Source organism: Ahaetulla prasina, chromosome 1 (genome assembly GCF_028640845.1).
Source record: "Ahaetulla prasina isolate Xishuangbanna chromosome 1, ASM2864084v1, whole genome shotgun sequence".
Lineage (NCBI taxonomy): Eukaryota > Metazoa > Chordata > Lepidosauria > Squamata > Colubridae > Ahaetulla > Ahaetulla prasina.
The window spans coordinates 12,226,988-12,248,412 of record NC_080539.1 but is presented as its reverse complement, the minus strand read 5'-3'; positions in this window follow the sequence as shown (position 1 = coordinate 12,248,412).

Below are 21,425 nucleotides of genomic sequence, written 5' to 3'. Positions count from 1 at the left end.
ACCCATCAGCTCCCCCCACTTTGTTCTCCGCACATCCTCTTCCTGGCTGCAGAGATTGCCACAGATAATGGTTTGCATTTTTGGGCTGTGCACCTCACATTTTCAGCCTCCGAACGCTCCGTTTGAGAGCCATTCCAGGCTGCGGGGATCACCAAAGCACATTGCCGCCAATCGCTGTCTCCGCGCACTGAATTTTAGGCCTCCGCATGCCCCATTTTTGGCCTCTGCTCATCGCATTTTTGTGCAGTGATCAGCGACGATGTCCTTTGGCGATCCCCACAGCCTTGAACGGCTCTCAAACGGAGCGTTTGGAGGGTGAAAATGTGAGGTGTGGAGCCCAAAATGGCAACCCGGAACAGCTGCTGCCCTGTCTTACTGCTTCCGCACTTCGCCTGCTTTACTCACTGGAGTTCTCTCCGATGATCAGCGGTTCTTTTGAATCTGCTTATCAGCCCCAACAAAGCGCACTCACAACCAGCGAACTAATGTGCTGAAGCTGACCAGGCTAAGGACGCTAGCCAGATGAATACCTGGTAGGCAGAGGCAGAATTTTCTTTTCCTATTTTCCTCTCCAAAAACTAAGGTGCGTCTTATACTCCGGAGCATCTTATACTCCGAAAAATACAGTAAGTGTTCAGCAGAGTGATGGCATGGGGGGAAAAAAAACTATTTTTATATCTAGTGGAAATGGCATGCAATGCTCTATAGTGGCATCCTGAGGAAAGAAATTGAAATTGATGTCCAGGATATGAGAGATCTGTAGATATTTTCTCAGCCCTCTTTCTGGTTCATGCAATATACAGATCCTCAATGGAAGGCAGGCTGGTTGCAATTGTTTTTTCTGTAGTCCTAATTATCCGTTGAAGTCTGTATCTCACCTGTTCGGTTGCTGTGCCAAACCAGACAGTATGACAAGCTCAATAATTCCTCTGTTGAACTGTATCAGCATCTCCTGGGGCAATCTGAGCTTTCTGACTTGATGCAGGAAGAACGTTCTTTGCTGTGCCTTTTTAATGATGGTTCTAATGTTAGATGTCCATTTCAGGCTCTTGGAGATAATAGAACCTAGAAGGAAGTGGAAAGAAAAAGTCATAAAATGGGGGCAAAACACACTTAACAAATGTCTCACTTAGCAAGAGAAATTTTGGACTGAGTTGTGGTTATTTTAAACAGTTTTTATTAGTTTATAATATAGCATACAAAAAAAATGGAAAGGTAAATAGTAGGGAAAATAGGGAAGGGAAAAGGTGGGACAGAAAAAAAGGCATTGACTTCCAATTCCCTTTGGTGCTGTACAATAAGGCAGTAACATCAAACCTCAGCTTTTTACTTTTGTAAACTAGCCATTTCTATAACAACAAATCTATCTAATCGGTAAAAATCCAAAATCAAAGTTTCATTTTTCCCCCCACCTCAAGCATAAAGTCCAGAAGCAGTTTCCAAGTAGAAATAAAAGTATTTACAGTATATATTGTGTATGTGTGTGTGTGTGTGTGTGTGTGTGTGTGTGCGCGCATACATACACACAGTATATCTTGCGTAGCTTCTTCTCCGGAAAGATTACACTACTAACCAGAGCATACAAAACATTTGCTGAACCAATTCTCCATTACAGCTCATCTGTCTGGAATCCACACTGCAATTTGGACATTAATACAATTGAGCGTGTCCAGAAATATTTTACAAGAAGAGTCCTCCATTCCTCTGATCACAACAAAACTACTTTATGCCACCAGACTTGAAGTTCTGGGTTTAGAAAATTTAGAACTACGCCACCTTCGGCATGACCTGAGCATAACTCATAAAATCATCTGCTACAATGTCCTTCCTGTCAATGACTACTTCAGCTTCAACCACAACAATACACCAGCACACAATAGATTCAAACTTAAAGTGAACCGCTCCAATCTCGATTGCAGAAAATATGACTTCAGTAACAGAGTTGTTAATGTCTGGAATGCACTACCTGACTCCGTGGTCTCATCCCAAAATCCCCAAAACTTTAACCTAAGACTGTCTACTGTTGACCTCACCTAAGAGGTCTGTAAGGGGCATGCATAAGAGCACCAGAGTGCCTACTGTTGCTGTCCTAATGTTCCCTTTGGTTGTATTCATTTTGTATAGTTATTTCTTGCTTATACTTATATATATTGTTGTGTTTGACAAAATAAATAAATAAATAAAAATAAAATATATTTTTTCTTTGCTCAAAACACTCAATTTAGCCATCTCTGCTAACTCCATCAATTTTTGCAGCCATTCCTTCATTGTGGGGATCAAGGTGACCTTCCATTTCTGTGCATAAATTAATCTTGCTGCCATCAACATACAAAACATAAAAAGTTCCGAATTTTTTTCCCAGGTCTTTTTCCGTTAAACCCAAAAGAAAGCTCTCTGCTTTTTTCTTTATATTCACTTTAAGAATTTTCTGTATTAAGATATGTATCCTACTCCAATATTTCTCTGTTTTATCACACGTCCACCATAAGGGTTCAGTTCAGTGGCGAAATTCAGCCGGCTGTATCCGGATCGTGCAATCGGGTAGCGCTGGTAGCAGGAGGCTCCGCCAGTGGGGAAATCTAAATTTCTTTCCTACCGGTTCTGTGGGCGTGGCTTGGTGGGCAAGGCTTGGTGGGGGGGGTCATGTGACTGGGTGGGCGTGGCTTTGTGACTGGGGGCTCAAAAGACAGAAACTCACTAATAATGTCCTGCTGGAGCAGGGTTGGACTAGATGACCTCCAGATCCCTTCCAGCCCTGGATTATCCTTTGAAGCTGTGTCTAGTGCCAGATTTGTAGTCCTTCTTTCCTCTCCTTTTTCCTCCCTCTTTCTTTCTTTCTTTCTTTCTTTCTTTCTTTCTTTCTTTCTTTCTTTCTTTCTTTCTTTCTTTCTTTCTTTCTCTTTCTTTCTTTCTCTCTTTCTCTCTCTCAAACAAACCCCCCCACTCCCCCATTTTTTGCCTACACCCCCCCATTTTTTGCCTAGCAGGCTTCAGCTTTTTTACCTTTTAAAAAATGCTTTTAAAAGTAAAAAAAAAAAAAGGCTCTGACGATCATGTGGCTCAACTGGGCATTGGGGGGGGAGCAGGGATTTTTGCTACCGGTTCTCTGAATCACCCGCCGCCATCGCTACCAGATCGGCTGATCCAGTCCGAACCGGGAGCATTTCACACCTGGTCTCCGCCCACCCGCCCGAACGTCATCATGTCCCGTTTTTGACCCTCCGCGCATGCGCAGAAGGCTCTACGCATGCGTGGTGGAGCTGTCTGTGAGTATAGTGCATGCACCCTCACATTTGCGAACCGGTAGCAAAGGTGAGTGAATACCACCTGTTGTGCCTCGCTCGGCCCCCCCACCGCAGCCGGGCCCCTCTTATCTCCTGCCGGACGCTGATAGTGCTGAAGAATGTCCTGGCATGCCTCCAGCCCCCAGCCCTGGCACCATGCCCGGACAAACCGAACAAACAAACCTCTCTCCGATAGCATGTGCGCCTGAACCCAGCCACGAGCTGGGATTATCAACAGCTGGAGATGAAACGATGCAATGGATAGATCCACGCTTCCGGAGAATGGAGAGGCGACGTCAGCAAAAGGAAGGGAGGGGCAGGCCTGGATAAGTGCTGAGTCATGGAGCCACACCCCATGGCCTATATAAAGGATCTGCTTTCTGGCATTCTCTGAGTCAGGCAAAGTCTAATCTGGATTGCTGAAGTCACACCTTGGATTCCTGCCTGCCCTGAGGACTCTGATAGGACTTTGGCAGAGCTGCAGAGGCACGCTTGATACGGACTTCCCCGACCCGGCCGTCAGAGGAGGAGTGGGACACGACACCACCTTTGGCTCAGTTGTGGTTGTGAGTCAAGGACTTCCCGTACTTAGGTTTAGTGCAGCGGGAAAAACAGCAAGAAATCCAGCAGACTAATGGTACGTGACAGATAAATAATTAATCATTGGTCTCTGTTTAATGCCAGAAACAAACAGGCAAACAATGGAAAAGTCAACACATTTAGAGCACTTGCCCTCACTACGGAAAGCCGCATAACCCAACATATATTTAAATTCTGCAGAATGCCAGCTCTCTAAATAATCAAAACCGCTTCGGCTGTGTCTTAGAAATTGCCACCTGCAGCTAATGCTCCCATTTTAAATGCATCCCTGAGCCAATCTTTGTAAGTTTCACATTAAATATTGATCAGCCTGACAAGAGCCTTAATATACTAAGTTTAGCATACACACCTCCGATTCGGAAAGCCGCCACTTCACTCGTACTGTCGGAAGGCGCGCCAGCCGGGTAGGGCCTCCTCTCGCCCGGGGTGAGCCGAGATTGCTTTGAAGCAACCAAAAGCGGGAATTTTAATAAATTACGGGGGGGAGAGGGGCTTGACTTTGCAGGCAAATAATTTCCATAGAGGGATGGAGAAATGGCCTAGCAAATTCTTTTTTGTGGGGTTTACAACAGTATTGGCCATCAGAGTCTGGATAGGGCAGAGAAGGAAATTGGAGGAAAAGTTTATTTATTATATTTTTTATCCCGCTTTTATTGTTTTATAGATAACTCACGGCAGCAATCATACATAATACAGGTAGTCCTTGCCTTACGACCACAATTGAGCCCAAAATTTATGTTGCTAAGTGAAAACATACGTTAAGTGAGTTTTGCCCCCTTTTTTTTTTTTTTTTTTTTAATAAAAAAGTTTTATTTTTACAATCTTATCAAATAATTCATCCAATGTACAGTTATATACAATTAGTCAGGCCTGCCCAGTCACCACCCCCCTTTTTAACCTTCTTCCCTCTTCTACCTTCTTTTACTTTCCAAACCTTCCTCTCCTTCTCTTATCTACCTCCTCTCCTCCCTCCACCCTACACTCTTCTCCCTCTTCTACCCCTCTTCCTTCCTCTTCTCCTCTTTCCTACCTCCTACTCTCTCTTTTTTCCCTCCCCACCGTTCTAAAATGGCAACTGGTCAGACCCGACCCTACATTAATTATATTTATACATCTTCAATAATCCCTGTACATTAACCATCACTCCATCACTAACCTCAACCCCCAATTCCTTCCCTTTACCCCCACCCCACCCCGACTTCCCAGAACAAAATGCAGGGTATCAAAACTAACAATCATAATCTAAAATAATTCCTAAATTATAATCTCTAGTCTCTCCACGCTTATTCCTTTTTACGACTTTTCTTGCCACTGTTTTTTTTTATAAAAAGTTTTTTTTTATTTCTTATACACATGTTGTAAATGTGCATTCTCTTGTCCATAAATAATCATGCATATTTTTTCTGAAGAAAGCACAAAGATAAGACATTTTAATTACATTTGGGGTTGCTGTTCTACCCTTTCTTTCCCTCCCTTTCACAACAAACCTTCTTGTCCTCTTTCCCCTCCCTCCCTCCTAGCCTCTCCTACTTTCTTCCTTCTCCTCTCCTTCCTCCTTCCTCCTTCCCCTTCCCCTTCCTCTCCCCCACTCCTCCCTTCTTTTCCTCCTTTCTCACCTTCTCTCCTACTCTTGTCCCCTATCCTATCTTCCTCTCCTTCTCCTTTCTTCCATTCCTCTCTCTCCCTCTCCTCCTCTATCGTACCCTCTATTCCTCTCTCCTTTCTTTACAATATTTCTCTTATTTGGTATCTGAGCAACTCCGATTCTCTAATAATATATACTTTCTTTTCAATTTCTTTTCCATTTTACCCAATCTATTATTTCATAATTGTACATTTATATTTATAATCTTCTTTCTTTCCGCCCCTCCTAGCCCCCCTTTTCCATTTACTCTGGCATTATCTGGGTTTCTATTTCTTTTTTGTCATTCCCCTCATTTAGCTTTCTGTTATTTAAAATCTTGCCACAGTTGTTAAGTAAATCATCGCAGTTGTTAAATTAGTAACATGGCTGTTAAGTGAATCTGGTTTCACCATTGACTTTAGAATAGAATAGAATAGAATTTTTTATTGGCCAAGTGTGATTGGACAGAGAAGGAATTTGTCTTGGTGCATATGCTCTCAGCGTACATAAAAGAAAAGATACGTTCATCAAGGTACAACATTTACAACACAATTGATGGTCAATATATCAATATAAATCATAAGGATTGCCAACAACAAGTTACAGTCATACAGTCATAAGTGGAAAGAGATTGGTGATGGGAACTATGAGAAGATTAATAGTAGTGCAGATTCAGTAAATAGTCTGACAGTGTTGATGGAATTATTTGTTTAGCAGAGTGATGGCCTTCGGGGAAAAACTGTTCTTGTGTCTTTACTTGTCAGAAGCAGTGGTGGGTTGTTACTGGTTCGGCACGATTCTTGCGAACCGGTAGTAACAGCGGCGGGAGGCTCTGCCCACCTGCCCGGATGTCATCACAGACAATTAGTGCATGTGCAGAAATTCACTGGCAAGAACGAAGCAAACATGTACACGAGCGAGTTCCCATTGCGAACCGGTAGCGAAGGTAAGTAGAGCCCACCCCTGGTCAGAAGGTCACAAAAGGGATCACACAACCCCAAGGGACTACAACTAAATAGCTAAGTGTTGGAAGTGTCACCAGTTACCAGGATCTTAATACCATATGTGGTGGACATGCCCAGAAGCTAAAAATTATTGGTTTAAAATTAAGACATGGTTAGAAGAAATGATACAGCAACATATCGATTTAAAACTGGAGCTGCTCCTATTGGGTATCCCTCCAGAGAAAATTAATAAAGAAAATATTTACTTGATTATACAGGTAATAACAGCAGCAAGGATTGTTTTTGCACAAAACTGAAAAGCAGAGAAAATACCTCTGGAAGGGGAAGTTATCAAAAAAAATTTAGACTGTGCAGAAATGAATAGATTAACTTTGATGATTAAAGAAAGAGGGGATTCAGAATATTTTAAGATATGGGATCAATTTTACCATTGGTTAGAAAAATGATATAGATAAGCAAACTACTAGTTATGTAAGAAAATGGTATATTTAGAATATTGTACTTGAAAAATGTAATAGTAAAGGTAAAAGTTTCCCTCGCACATACATGCTAGTCATTCCCGACTCCATTTCAAAGCTGAAGAGCCAGCGCTGTCCGAAGATGTCTCCGTGGTCATGTGGCCGGCATGACTCAACGCTGAAGGTGCACAGAACGCTGTTACCTTCCCACCAAAGGTGGTCCCTATTTTTCTACTTGCATTTTTTACGTGCTTTCGAACTGCTAGATTGGCAGAAGCTGGGAGAAGTAACAGGAGCTCACCCCGTTACGCAGCACTAGGGATTCGAACCGCTGAACTGCTGACTTTCAATCAACAAACTCACGGTCTTAGCCACTGAGCCACCGCATCCCGATAGAAAAATGTAATAGATTATATGAAAACGAAGATAGAAGAACAACAAAGAAAATGAAGTCAAGATGAAAACACCGAGAAGTCAAATGGAAGAAACGACTGATGTATTAAATGTTTGTTTGTGTATAAAATAAACCACTTTATTCCAAAAAAGAGAGAAGTTTTTGGGCTCAATTGTGGTCGTAAGTCAAGGACCACCTGCATTGAGAAACATGGTTGAGAAACACTGGCTTAGCACATTCTTTTTGCCGGCTTTACAATAGTATCCGCCATCCGTCATAAGATTGTCCTTCCTCTGCAACCCATCCACGCACTAGCCCTAAAAAGAACTTCAATTGGTACCGAAGTCTGTAGATTACAAGTGGCTATTCATTCCGAGGGCTGCTTCGGTCCCTGCAGGAGCATTCCACTCCCGGCCCTTTCTCCGTATTATCACCCAGCAGGCTGAGGATTGGAGCACTCAATCACTTTCTAGTTCCACTTGGCTTCTCCTAAGAGCAATAGGCATGGAGTTGCAACTCAGCAATTTTCAAGATTTCGGCGGCTGCAGAAAGAAGCAGCCGGGTTTTCCCCAAGAAGGAGAAAATAACCTTGTCCATGGACAGTTCAACAGGAGACAGGGGAGATTTAAGCAGTTCCAGAGATAACTGCAGTGTCAGTTTTGGAAGACAGTTTTCTTTTTGCTTCTTAACTGCCACATATTTTAGCTGGGGAAGTTGGGAGGGGGTTGTTGTTGGAACGATAGAAAGTAAGTCATAACAACATTCTGTATTCAAGGACAGCCTGCGTCTGACGTAGACTGCCTGAAGATTGTATCCAACTGAGCGTGAAGAGTTGATTGGACAATGTGATGAACCTGTGGGTGTGGGGCAGGGCTGTGAACTGTCAACTGGGTGTGGAAAACCTGGAAGCTTTCAGTTTCGGGTTTTCCCAGCTGTGCCAATATGACATCTCTAATAAATTGGAACTTTGAGGAACCTCAACCTTGGAGCTTTATTTTGTTGGTGGTGTTCCTTGGAACCCTGACATCAGTAGCTATCAAAGTCACCCAAGAACTCATCTTGAGCCAACAAATAGGTTATTTTCAGGACCAGAAAAAAAAACCAAAACATTTTCATAGTTTTGGATTTGTGTTGACTTTTAATTCTGTATTGGATTGGCGCAGTTTGAATATTTCACATAAGCTCTTGATTTTAATGAACCTCCATTTAACGGACTTTGGGTGGAATACACAAATTTGGTCTGGATATTGTAAAAAAAAATTGCCATTTGGTCTATCTATTAAAATGCATAAACAATGCAAATGGAACAAGCATTAAAAGCTTGGTTAAATACATTAAATTTACATGCATAAAACACATTTGGATTTAATAGACATTCTGCTTTAATGGCTATATAAAATTTACCTGCATAAAACACATTTGGATTTAACAGACATTCTGCCTTAAGAAATACTCTTTCTCTTGTTAGTCCATTAAATTGGGGGTTTGCTTGTTTTCCTTGTTGTAAATATTGTATCTTGATGAACGTATCTTTTCTTTTATGTACACTGAGAGCATATGCACCAAGACAAATTCCTTGTGTGTCCAATCACACTTGGCCAATAAAAATTCTATTCTATTCTATTCTATTGTTGTTTTCCCTCTTGTTTTTTAAAAAGCTTTTGAAGCCTTAATATTTCCAATAATGATGGAATTCTTCCCCAAAATTTGGAACAGATTAGAATGATGATAAGTCTTGCAAAGTATAAGAGATGAAAACTTGCAAATTGTACTTTATTCTGTAAAGTAATTCTGGAAATATATACAGATAGTCTTCAACTTACAACTATTTCGTGACTGTTTGAAGTTACAGCAGCACTGAAAAAAAGTGACCTATGACCGTTTTTCACATTTATGACTATTGCAGCATCCTGTAGTCATGTGATCAGAATCCAGATGCTTGGCAACTGACTCATATTTATGACGGTTGCAGTGTCCCAGAGTCATGTGACCCCCTTTTGCAACCTTCTGACAACCCTTCTGGGAAGCCAGATTCACTTAACAACCATGTTACTGACTTAACAGCTGCAGTGATTCACATAACAACTGTGGCAAGAACGGTTGTAAAATAGGGCAAAAACTCACTTAACAAGTGTCTTGCTTAGCGGTGAAAATGCGTGGATATAAATCGAGGAATACCAGCTGTATCATGCCGATAGTACTCGATTGACTGATAATTTTTAATCTAAAACAAAGGTTAAGACATTTTTTTTCCTACGACATATGAATGAAAGAAAGGGAGAGAGCATAAATAAATAGAAAGAAGCGCTGCATCTGTAAGAATAAATAAATAGAAATCAGTGATGGAGGATGAACACGAGGATTTTGGACTTTATTTAACAAAATCCTGGGATTTAAGCCGCGTTGTACAGATCAGCAAACCCCTCTCCCCTGGCATGCGTTTGTAAATGACATTAACCTCTCTAAACCCAACCATGGCATCTCTGCTGATGTGGCTAGGGCAGAGAAGGAAATTGGCGGAAAAGTTTGTTTATTTATTTATTTATTATTTTATGTTATGTTATTTTATTTATTTATTTATATAAGATAACAGGTAAAAGTATAAACATAATCTGGATACTTGAAAAGAGTAAGTAAAAAGGAATAGTAGGACAGGGATGGTAGGCACGCAGGTGCGCTTATGCACACCCCTTACAGACCTCTTAGGAATGGGGTGAGGTCAACAGTACACAGTTTAAGCTTAAAGTTTTGGGGGTTTGGGGAAGAAACTACAGAGTCAGGTAGTGCAGTTGTGGTTGAAGCTGAAGTAGTCATTGACAGGTAGGGACATTGTGGTACATAATTTTATGTACTATGCCTAGTAGTTATAAGTTGTCTAAGCCCAAAATTTGGAGTCTGGTGGCATCAGGTATTTTATTGCGAGCAGAAGAGTGGAGGACTCTTCTCGTTAAATATTATTAAATAATTAAAAATTATTAAATTTTTGATCCTGCCTCTCTCGTTCTTTAAGGCAGTGAACATACCATAGTCTTCCTCCTCTGATTTGCTCCACAACAACAACCCTGTGGACTGAATTCAGGTGTGAGAGAGAGGCAGTGGCCCAAGATCACCCAACTGGCTTTCATGCTAGTGCTTGAATCACTATAGGCAGTCCTCGACTTATGACCACAATGAAGTCCAAAATTGCCATTGCTAAGCAAGACAGCTATTAAGTGTCAGAATGGTCAAAAACTTGGCAAGTCCAAATCTCAACCAGCAAATGCTCTGTCTTACACATTGGAAAAAAGAATCTGAACACTCAATACAAGCTCGATGGACATTACCTTGTAGATGACCCTCACCCCGTTAAAGACCTTGGAGTTTTCATATCAAACGATCTAAGTGCCAAAGCCCATTGCAACTACATCGCAAAAAAGGCTTTAAGAGTTGTAAACTTAATCTTGCGTAGCTTCTTCTCCAGAAACACTACACTACTAACCAGAGCATATAAAACATTTGCTAGACCAATTCTTGAATACAGCTCGCCTGTCTGGAACCCATACCTCATTTCAGACATTAATACAATTGAACGTGTCCAGAAATATTTTACAAGAAGAGTTCTCCACTCCTCTGATTACAACAAAATACCTTATACCACCAGACTTGAAATCCTGGGTTTAGAAAATTTAGAACTCCGCCGCCTTCGACATGACCTGAGTTTAACTCATAGAATCATCTGTTACAAAGTCCTTCCTGTTGAAGACTACTTCAGTTTCAATTGCAACAATACACGAGAACACAATAGATTTAAGCTTAATGTGAACCGCTCCAATCTTGATTGCAGAAAATATGACTTCAGTAACAGAGTTGTTAATGCCTGGAATGCACTACCAGACTCTGTGGTCTCTTCCCAAAATCCCCAAAGCTTTAACCAAAAACTATCTACTATTGACCTCACCCCATTCCTAAGAGGTCTGTAAGGGGCGTGCATAAGAGCACCAACGTGCCTACCATTCCTGTCCTAATGTTCCCTTTGACTGTATCCAAGTTCATATAGTTATTACATGCTTATGATTATATTTATGCTTATATATCGTATAGTTATTTCATGCTTATGCTTATATATACAGTTGTGACAAATAAATAAATAAAAAGTGAGTTTTGCCCCCCTCTGATGAGCTTTCTTGCCACAGTTGTTCAGTGAATCGCTGCAGCTGTTAAGTTAGTAACATGGTTGTTAAGTGAATCTGGCTTCCCTGATGATTTTGCTTGTCAAGAAGGTCAGGGTGGGATTCAGCCGGTTCATACCAATTTGTACCAGTTCAGGCGAACCTGTAGTTGTGACCTGTGGGTGGGTCTGCCCACCCACCCCGGCGCTATGCCATCCTATTTAGCTGCATTTTTCAAAGCTGCGTGTATGCGTGCTAGCGTGTTTGTGAGCAAAGCACATGCACAGAAGCCCATGTGCACGTGTGGAAGGAATGCACATGATCGAAGCGAGCGTCAGCGCTCTCACATTTTCACTGCTGGGGCGAACCGGTTGTTAAATTATGTGAAGGCCACCTCTGCATATGACACTGGGACCGTCATAAATACGAACCAGTTGCCAGGCACCTGAATTTTGATCACGTGACCCTGGAGATGATGCAATGGTCCAAAGTATGTACACCCATTCGTTTAGTGACCATTCAAAGTTACAACAGCACGGTTGGACTGATGGAATATACGGCAGTAATTTTTGGATTTCTGGACATAAGGAATTACTAGGAAATATTGTGATTGACTTTTTAAAAGGAGCAACGAAGGAAAGACAGAGATTAATGCACCAAAAAAAATGGCAAGAGACAAAAGTATTATTTTTGAAACAAGATTTTTTTAAAATATTAATAGACAAAAATATTAGTGTCCCCGAAAGGCAATTCATGATTATAAGAGACTAGATATTTGGATATACTGGACTTTGATGAGGAAGGACTAAAGTTGAATAGATATTGTAATTAATTAAATAATATTGTAATTTTCTCTATTGAAATTTTATAAATTTTATAATCTGTTGTATTGAATTTTAAATAGAATATTCTTGAAAGATCTTATGTAAGAAGGACTTGGGGGGGAAATTATATGGTTATATGGTTATAGAAGCTATAAGGGAGATATTCTCTGAACTGGATTGGATTTTTATGCTTTAGCTGGTTTTAAATATTTTAGGATTAATTTGTTCTACTGATTTATATATTTTATTACTGTTTATTGTTAATTTTTTGAAGGATTTGGTTATGTAAGGAGGAAGTCAGAGCTAGAGAGGGAGAATTGGTATAATAGTTTTGGGAAAAAAATTTTTTTAGCATATGTTTGTTTTATTTTTAACTATACCTTGTGTTTGTTCCAGGAAGCCAGGGGAGGGGAGGGGTTTGTGAAGGAGAGGGTTGGGGAAAGGGGGAAAAAAATTTTTTTGTAAAACTTTTTGAATAAAAATAATAATAATAAAAAAAAAAGTTACAACAGCACGGGAAAAAGTGACTTAAGACTCTAACTTTGAATGGTCACTAAACAAATGGTTGTAATTTGTAAGTCAAGGACTACCTGTACACCAAACTAAAACATATGAAGAACGGTTGCAGGAACTCAGTATGTCTAGTTTAATGAGCCTCTGGTGGCTCAACAGACTAAGCAGTCTGTTATTAACACAGCTGCTTGCAATTACTGCAAGTTCAAGTCCCACCAGGCCCAAGGTTGACTCAGCCTTCCATCCTTTATAAGGTAGGTAAAATGAGGATCCAGATTGTTGGGGGCAATAAAAGTTGACTTTGTATATAATATACAAATGGATGAAGACTATTGCTTAACACAATGTAAGCTGCCCTGAGTCTTCGGAGAAGGGCGGGATATAAATTCAAAAAAAAAAGAAGGACTAAGGGAGACATGATAGCAGTGTTCTAATATCTCAGGGGCTGCCACAAAGAAGAGGGAGTCAAACTATTCTCCAAAGCACCTGAAGGCAGGACAAGAAGCAATGGGTGGAAACTAATCAAGGAAAGAAGCAACTTAGAACTAAGGAGAAATTTCCTGACAGTTAGAACAATCAATAAGTGGAACAACTTGCCTACAGAAGTTGTGAATGCCCCAACGCTGGAAAAATTTAAGAAAATGTTGGATAGCCATTTGTCTGAAGTGGTGTAGGGTTTCCTGCCTCCAAGGTCCCTTCCAACTCTGTTATTATGTTAAGTTATGTTAACTGACTCCAGTATACAAGTCACAAAGCAATAGAAAATGGAAGTCAAAGGTGAGCATCTTTATTACTCAGGGCTAAGTATTAATTATTATTCGGAAGTAGTCCTCTTATTTCTCCAGTAAAGGAGAGATTCAAAGATAATAAAAGGGACAAGAATACTTTTTTGTTTCTTTCAACCAAGTCATCAGAGCTCAACCTGCTTTTTACCTGGGGTGCACCTTAAGAACAGGTAGAGCTTTAACTGTCCCATCACAGTGGCCATTTTGACTTTTTGGACCACCCTCTGCAGACCCCTTGATCCAAGGTGTGTTATTCAGAATATCAACCATTCGAGATGAAAGCGAAAAGGAAGGGAGGGAGAAAGAAAGAAAGAACAACATCTTTTGAAAGGTAAGCAAACATATTTGGGAGGAAAAATATATCACCCCAAAACAACAATGGGCAAAGAACAAAGAGTTCCTAAGTCCCAAAGATGCTATTTTTTTCAAAAGGCAATGACTTTGGTTTTTTTTTGAAGATGTTTTGCTTCTCATCCAAGAAGCTTTTTCGGTTCTGACTGAATGGTGGAGAATGGAAGGATTTGTAATTTTCCATCATAACCAGATGATTGCAAGGAATATAAATCCTTCCATTCTCCAGCATTCAGTCAGACTCAGAACCCAAGATGCTTCTTGGATGAAAAGCGAAACATCTTCAAGGAAAAACAAAGTCTAGTTATCTTTTGGGACAACCATGACCTGGATGACTGAGGTTCTCCATAGATGAATGAAGACCTCCTAGGAATTAAAATTATTAGTTTAATTTAGGGCCTCAATTTTTTTTCCATCCCTTTTCCTCAGTTTCGAGACTAACTATAAGAGCCCAAATTTCCAGCCAGTGTGGATGGCACGTTGGGGAAAAGCTGCTATCTACACTTAATTGCAAACGTTTTGAATTTATTTGGACAGTTTAGAGTCTTAATAGTTATACCGCTCTGCAGAATATTATCGGTTTTTCCAAATGTTGTTTCTATGATTGTACCTGTTGCGTTCTTTTTCTTGCATGCTGTTTTATTATTTAGTACATGCTGGCTTGGGAATTTTATAATGAAGCACAGTATAAAAATTGTTCAGCAAGCATTTCCAGTTTGATTCCTGCATTTTTATTATGTTTTGCTGCATATCATTCTCTCCCCCATTTTATCCATAATGTTTTGCAAAACATACTTAAGGACCTAAAACAGGGGTGTCCAATCTTGAAAGGCTTGTGGACTTCAATTCCCAGAATTCTGGGAAGTCCACGGGTCTTAAATTTGCCAAGGCTGGTCACTGCTGTTGTTAGACTAAAAAAGCAGAGCTGGAAGGGACCCTGGAGGTCTTCTAGTCCAACCCCCTGCTTAGGCAGGAAACCCTATACCATTTCAAACAAATGGTTATCCAATCTCTTCTTAAAAACTTCCAATGATGGAGCATACACAAGTTCCGGAGGCAAGTTATTCCACTGATTAATTGTTCTAACTGTCAGGAAATTTCTCCTTAGTTGTAAGATGCTTGTCTCTTTGATTAGTTTCCACCCATTGCTTCTTGTCCTGCCTTCAGATGCTTTGGAGAATAGCTTGGCTCCCTCTTCTTTGTGGCAGCCCCTGAGATATTGGAAGACTGCTATCATGTCTCCCCTAGTCCTTCTTTCATCAAACTAGACATATCCAGTTCCAGCAACCATTCTTCATATGTTTTAGTCTCCAGTCCCCTAATCATCTTTGCTGCTCTTCTCTGCACTCTTTCTAGTGTCTCAACATTTTTTTTTATATTTGTTCTAAAAGATGATATACATTAAGGTAAACTCTCCTATGGAGAAATAAAACTGAGTTTGATTCCTCCATAGTCATGACCATATGATTTATTTAGCACCAATACTATATGGAAATAGTTTGCCACAGCTGTTTTTTAAAAATTATTATTATTTTCCAATCTATCGTACAGCTTCTGGGACTCCTGGTGGTCTCCCATCCGGGAACTAACCAGGTAGGTAGAACCTGCTTAATTTTTTTTTTCAAGTTCAGATAAGGCTGACTAGGTACTGCCATCTGCTGGAACAACATGGTATACGTAAAAGCATCAAATAAGTAGAGAGAAGGGTAAGGGGGAGAGAGACAGAGAGAGAGAAAGAGATCACAAAATTGTGTTACCTGTGCAAAACTGGAATATCTGCATTCAGATATTTTTGGGGAAAAAGAAGGAAACAAACATTTCACTGTTAATTAGCCAAGAAAAAAAAATATTCCCACCCTCCAGGCAATTGACTCAAGTGTACCGCACTAGAGAGATTAATTAGATTTGGAATGTTATGTTTAATTATGATTTTTAATCATCCTCTTGCTTCTCTTTGTACCCCCATAAGCCCCATTTTTAAGATAAAGTCCTCGGATGTTAATTCTCTCTCTTCTTAATTGCAACCACTGGCTGGGCTTCCCTATTCTTTAGCCCATTTTTGGACTATTAACTCCAGCTGGGCGCTCTTACTGAAAAACGTTTTTTCCAGCGTTGTGGGTTTTTTGTGCAGCTCCTTCTCTGAGAGGAGGCAGGGAGGGACAACTTTGTTTTGTGCGATCTCTCTGTTGTCCTTGTCTCTGAAGGACGGCTCCACCTCACCGGTCTTGTTTTCGAGTCTGGCCATCAGATCCGTCAAGTAGCTGAGGGTGCCTTCCAGATTGTTCAACGTTTCCATGATTTCTCGCTGGAAGACCTTTATGTCTTTCTCCATGATTCTCATTTCGTGGTGCAGCTTCTCCAAATCCAGAGCTTCCTGGCTGCATCCTGGCGAGATCCGAGAAGGAGGAGAACGAGATGCCTGAGCTGGAGATCTGCCCAATTTTGGGTCTCCTGCTAGAGGATGGGAAGAGCTAGAAACTGGGCTTTCTCTAGAGTAGCCTTCTGTCTCCTTCTGACCAAATATGAAGTTCTTGATGGTGTTCATGTCAAGATGTAGGTGGCCATCAACAGTCCATGAACAAAACAAACAAAGCTGCCATCCAAGGAAAATGGCGGATGACAGTTGGAACTCTTCCATTATGACCTCAAATGTTGAAGAGCCAATGACAGAACTGTTTACGTGACTTGGCTGTTCATGCACCAGGGTGATTAGCTATTAGAACAGAATAGATTGAAAAACAGAGTTGGAAGGTGCCTTGGAGGTCATCTAGTCCAACCCCCTGCTTAGGCAGGAAACCCTACACCACTTCAGACAAATGGTTATCCAACCTCTTCTTAAAAACTTCCAGTGTTTGAGCATTCACAACTTCTGGAGGCAATTTGTTTCACTGGTTAATTGTTCTAACTGTCAGGAAATTCCTCCTTAGTTCTTAGTTGCTTCTCTCCTTGATGAGTTTCCACCCATTGCTTCTTGTCCTGCCTTCAGGTGCTTTGGAGAATAGCTTGACTCCCTCTTCTTTGTGGGAGTATCCCTGAGATATTGGAAGACTGCTATCATGTCTCCCCTAGTCCTTCTTTTCATTAAACTAGACACAGCCAGTTCCTACAATCATTCTTCATGTTTTAGCCTCCAGTCCCCTAATCACCTTTGCTGCACCTCTTTGCACTCTTTCTAGAGCAGGGGTCCTCAAATCTTTTAAACAGGCCCAATTCATGGTCCCTAAGACTGTTGGGCCAGACCGGCTGGGTGGGCATTGTTAGGTCATATGACTAGGTGGGTGTGGTCCATTAAACAATGCATACAAATTAAACTTTAATTTGTTTTGCTCCTGGGTTTTTTTTATTTGCTTTGTTTGCATGTTGCTCTTTTGGTTGACTTTTCTTTTTTACTAGATCATTTTTTCAGTTGTTTAGGAGTCTAGTGGTCCACTTCAGAAAACTCACTTTTGCAGCAATTCTCACTCCCAAGGAGCTTGAGAAATCTCTCTCTGTCTCTCTTCTCTCTCTCTCTCTTTCTGTCTCTCTGTTGTGACCCAGGCCCAAGTAGGTGTAGGAAACTCAGTCACTGAAAAAACAAACAAACTTTATTCGAACAGCTGAGAATTACTTCATTCCCAGTGTAGTTCAACTAAATTAAAACAAATTCCTCCCAACACAAATTCCTCAGTCCTTGGTCCGATTAGGCAAACTGCCAAAGGCCTTTCTTGGCAAACGTTCAGAAGTCACAAAAATAAAAGCTAGACGTAGACGAAGCAGAAGACGCAGCTACCAATGTTGTTTTCCCGGCAAAGCCCAAACAACGTTACTGGTCTGTTTTAAGCCTTACAGGAGGGGCCAATCATCTCTTGGCCCTACTCCCGAATCGTCCTTTTTGCTTGAGCTGCTCTTGCCTTCTGGCAGCTCTTCTCATGTGTGCATTAGGAACAGGCTCCTCCTGTTCCTCTGCCTCACTACTATCAGTCTCTGGAGGCTCTGGAGTCCGCACCTCACTCCCCGATGGCCCTGGCCCCACCTCAGCCTCATCGCTGTCTGACTCCATTGTTAGCTCCGCAGGCTGCTGGCGGACCACAGCATCTAGTCCAACCCGCTGCCCAATCAGGAGACCTTACATCTGCCTCTACCTAGAATCGAACTCACAACCTCCTGATTGTGATCCAGTGATCACAGTCACTGGTCCAGTGACAAGAGGCTGGAAAGTGGCTCAACAGGCTAATGTAGTCTGTTATTAACACACAGCTGCCTGCAATTACAATTACTGCAGGCTCGGGTCCCACCAGGCCCAAGGTTGACTCAGCCTTCCATCCTTTATAAGGTAGGTAAAATGAGGACCCAGATTGTTGGGAGCAGTAAGTTGACTTTATATATAATATACAAATGAATGAGACTATTGCCTTACACAATGTAAGCCGCCCTGAGACTTCGGAAAAGGGTAGGATATAAATTCAAATTAAAAAAAAAAAGAGGCACCATCAGATTTAGACCTTTCCAGCCGACTGGGATTCCATCAGGTAGAGGGGGTGGTGAGGAGAGGAAATCTAATGTTGATTTAGACAGAAATCAGGATTTGAGACACTCCTTCCTTTCTTGTCTCCAGCACGTTCAATTTGGGAACATCAGGTCTCAAGGAAAAAAAAAACATGTGGAAAATTTCAATCCAAACCCGTTTTTATTTCGGACGATTTCCCCGTAGCCGAAGAGAGACCGACTTTATTAGCTGCGAGTACTGCTGAAGGGAAGAAAAACCATCCTTCGTAGCCGTTAAAAGATATTCCTTTGTGAGATCGGGCGGGATATTGAGGGAAATGAAACAGATTACATTACAAAAAAAAATTGCTCCTAAAGAGTCAAGGAACCGTATAATTCAACATTTATATAGACAGGGCTTCAAGGGAGCTGTTAGGAAACGTAAAAAAACAGCCTGGAAAAGAGACCTTAAGAAACCTATTCCACCCCCCTCAGACCGATGGTTTTCACACTTTTCACCTTGAGAACTATTTCCACCCAGTTGTGTTCCCAAAGAACAGCTGAGCGTCTCTCGTCCAACCCCTATAACCTTAACTGCGGCTCAGAACAACTTGCAGGTTTGAATTAATTCGTTCGGATCCTTTTATCGAAGCAGACAGCCATGCTTTTCTTCCCCTCCCCACCTTCCCTCCCCAAACATCTTCCAGGCTGGCTTGCAAATTGAGAGAAAAAGTCTGTTTTGGTGGGGAGGGGAGAAACACACCCTCTCTCTGCCCTTAGGCTCACAAAGTCACAGCACAAAAGGAAAGCGGGATGGGGAGGAAGAAGGAGGGGGGGGAAAAGCGAAGGAAAACACAACGCAAAAGGAAATCGGGATGGGGAGGGAAGAGGAGAAAAAAAAAGCAAGCACAAAGACCCAAAAACATTTCTTCAGTTTCCATTCCTGATCACATCCAGGTGAAGTAGAGACAGTTCCCTTTAGCCAAGAGGAACCGTTAATATTAGGTGAAAATGAGAAAAAGCGTGTAGCTGCAGGAGACAGGGTTGGAATGGCAGTGACAGCTCAGAGGGAAGTTGAAACAGACCTCCAAAGACCGTTCCCATTAATACTGGCTAGGCAGGGATGGGATTCAGCCGGTTCGTATCCATTCGGGTGAACCGGATGCTAATTTTACATCTGGTTCGCCGAACCGGTAGTTGCAAGGACTGGCTGGCCCCGCCCACCCCACTCTACTCTGCCCCTCCCAGGAGTCTCCATACAGCCCATTTTGGATGCTGCAGCATCAGCGTGGAGGCTCTGGGAGGGCAAAAAACAGACCACCCGGAAGTTCTGGAAGTCTGGAAATGGCCTCCAGAGCCTGAGGGGCCATTTTTGCCCTCCCGGAGGCTCAGGGAAAGCCTCTGGAGCTTGGGAAGGGCAAAAACAGCCACCACCACCACCATGGTGCAGAAGGCTGAGTAGGCCACGCCCACCATGACCACGCCCACCCAGCAACCGGGCAGAGAATTGGTTGCTAAAATTTTTGAATTCCACCCCTATGGCTAGGGAATTCTGGGAGTTGAAGTCCTTATATCTTAAAAGTTGCCAAGGGGAAGAAAACTGTGCCATGGAAAAGTTGAGACCAGTGTTGAAGCGATTATTCAATCAACATTGTTCTAAGCAAGCTTGCTTTCTCTGTTAACTGAGAATTGATTCCATGTTGTGTTTGCCTAATAAAAAGTTATGCGGTTCGCGAATCCTTTTACATATATACCTGCTCTCCCCCCCCACCAGCATCTTAACCACTGAGTCACCACGCCACCAAGACGCTGGGCTTGTCAGCTGGAAAGCCAGCAACCTACATTCGAGACCACATGACGGGTGAACTCCCGTTCCTCGCTCCAGCTCCTGCCATCCTAGCAGTTTGAAAGCATGTAAATACGAGTAGATAAATAATTACCTCTTCGGTAGGAGGGTAACAGCTCTCTGTGATGTCATGCTGGCCACATGACTACAGAAATGTATTCAGACAGTGCTGGCTCAGTGGAAGCGTTGGAATGTTATGACTATTATGAATATAATAATAGTGGGTAATAGTGGGAACACGCGGGTAATAGTGGGAACAATCCGAGGTTCCCATGTAACACCTGTCCTGCGCGAGCTGCACTGGCTTCCGGTGGTCTTCCAGGTGCAATTCAAGGTGTTGGTTATCACCTTTAAAGCGCTCCATGGCATAGGACTGGGTTATCTACGAGACCGCCTGCTGCTACCAATAGCCTCCCATGAACCCGTGCACTCCCATAGAGGGGGTCTCCTCAGGGTGCCGTTGGTCAAACAATGTAGACTGGCGACCCCCAGGGGGAGAGCCTTCTCTGTGGGGGCTCCTGCCCTCTGGAATGAGCTGCCTCCGAGGATACGTCCTGATCTCCGGACCTTTCGCCGCGAGCTAAAGACCTTTCTATTTCATCGTGCAGGGCTGGCTTAATGAAGTTTTTTATTGGGGTTTTATTATAGTCTTATATTCCTTCAGCCTTTAATTTAAGTAGTTTTTAAATGTTTTTTTTTTTACTTTTCTGAGTTGTGCTTTTACCCTGGCTGTAAACTGCCCTGAGTCCTTCGGGAGAAGGGCGGTATATAAAATAAATAAATAAATAAATAAATAAATAAATAAATAAATAAATAAATAAATAAATAAATAAATAAATAAATAAATAAATAAATAAATAAATAAATAAATAAATAAATAAATAAATAAATAAATAAATAAATAAATATAAATATGACAAGAGCCAGTTTGGTATAGTGGTTAAGGTGCTGGCTAGAAACCAAGAGACGGTGAGTTCTAGTCCTGCCTTAGGCTGGCTGACTTTAGGCAAGTCGCTCTATATTAGCCCAACTTATTTCATAGGCCTATTGTGGAGAAAATAGGAGTACTAGGTGCTTTGGAGAATAAATCAATGCCCTCTTCCTTGGGGCAGCTCTGCACAGGACTGTGTCCAATTTTAGAACTTTTTTTTTTTTTTTTGGCAATTATT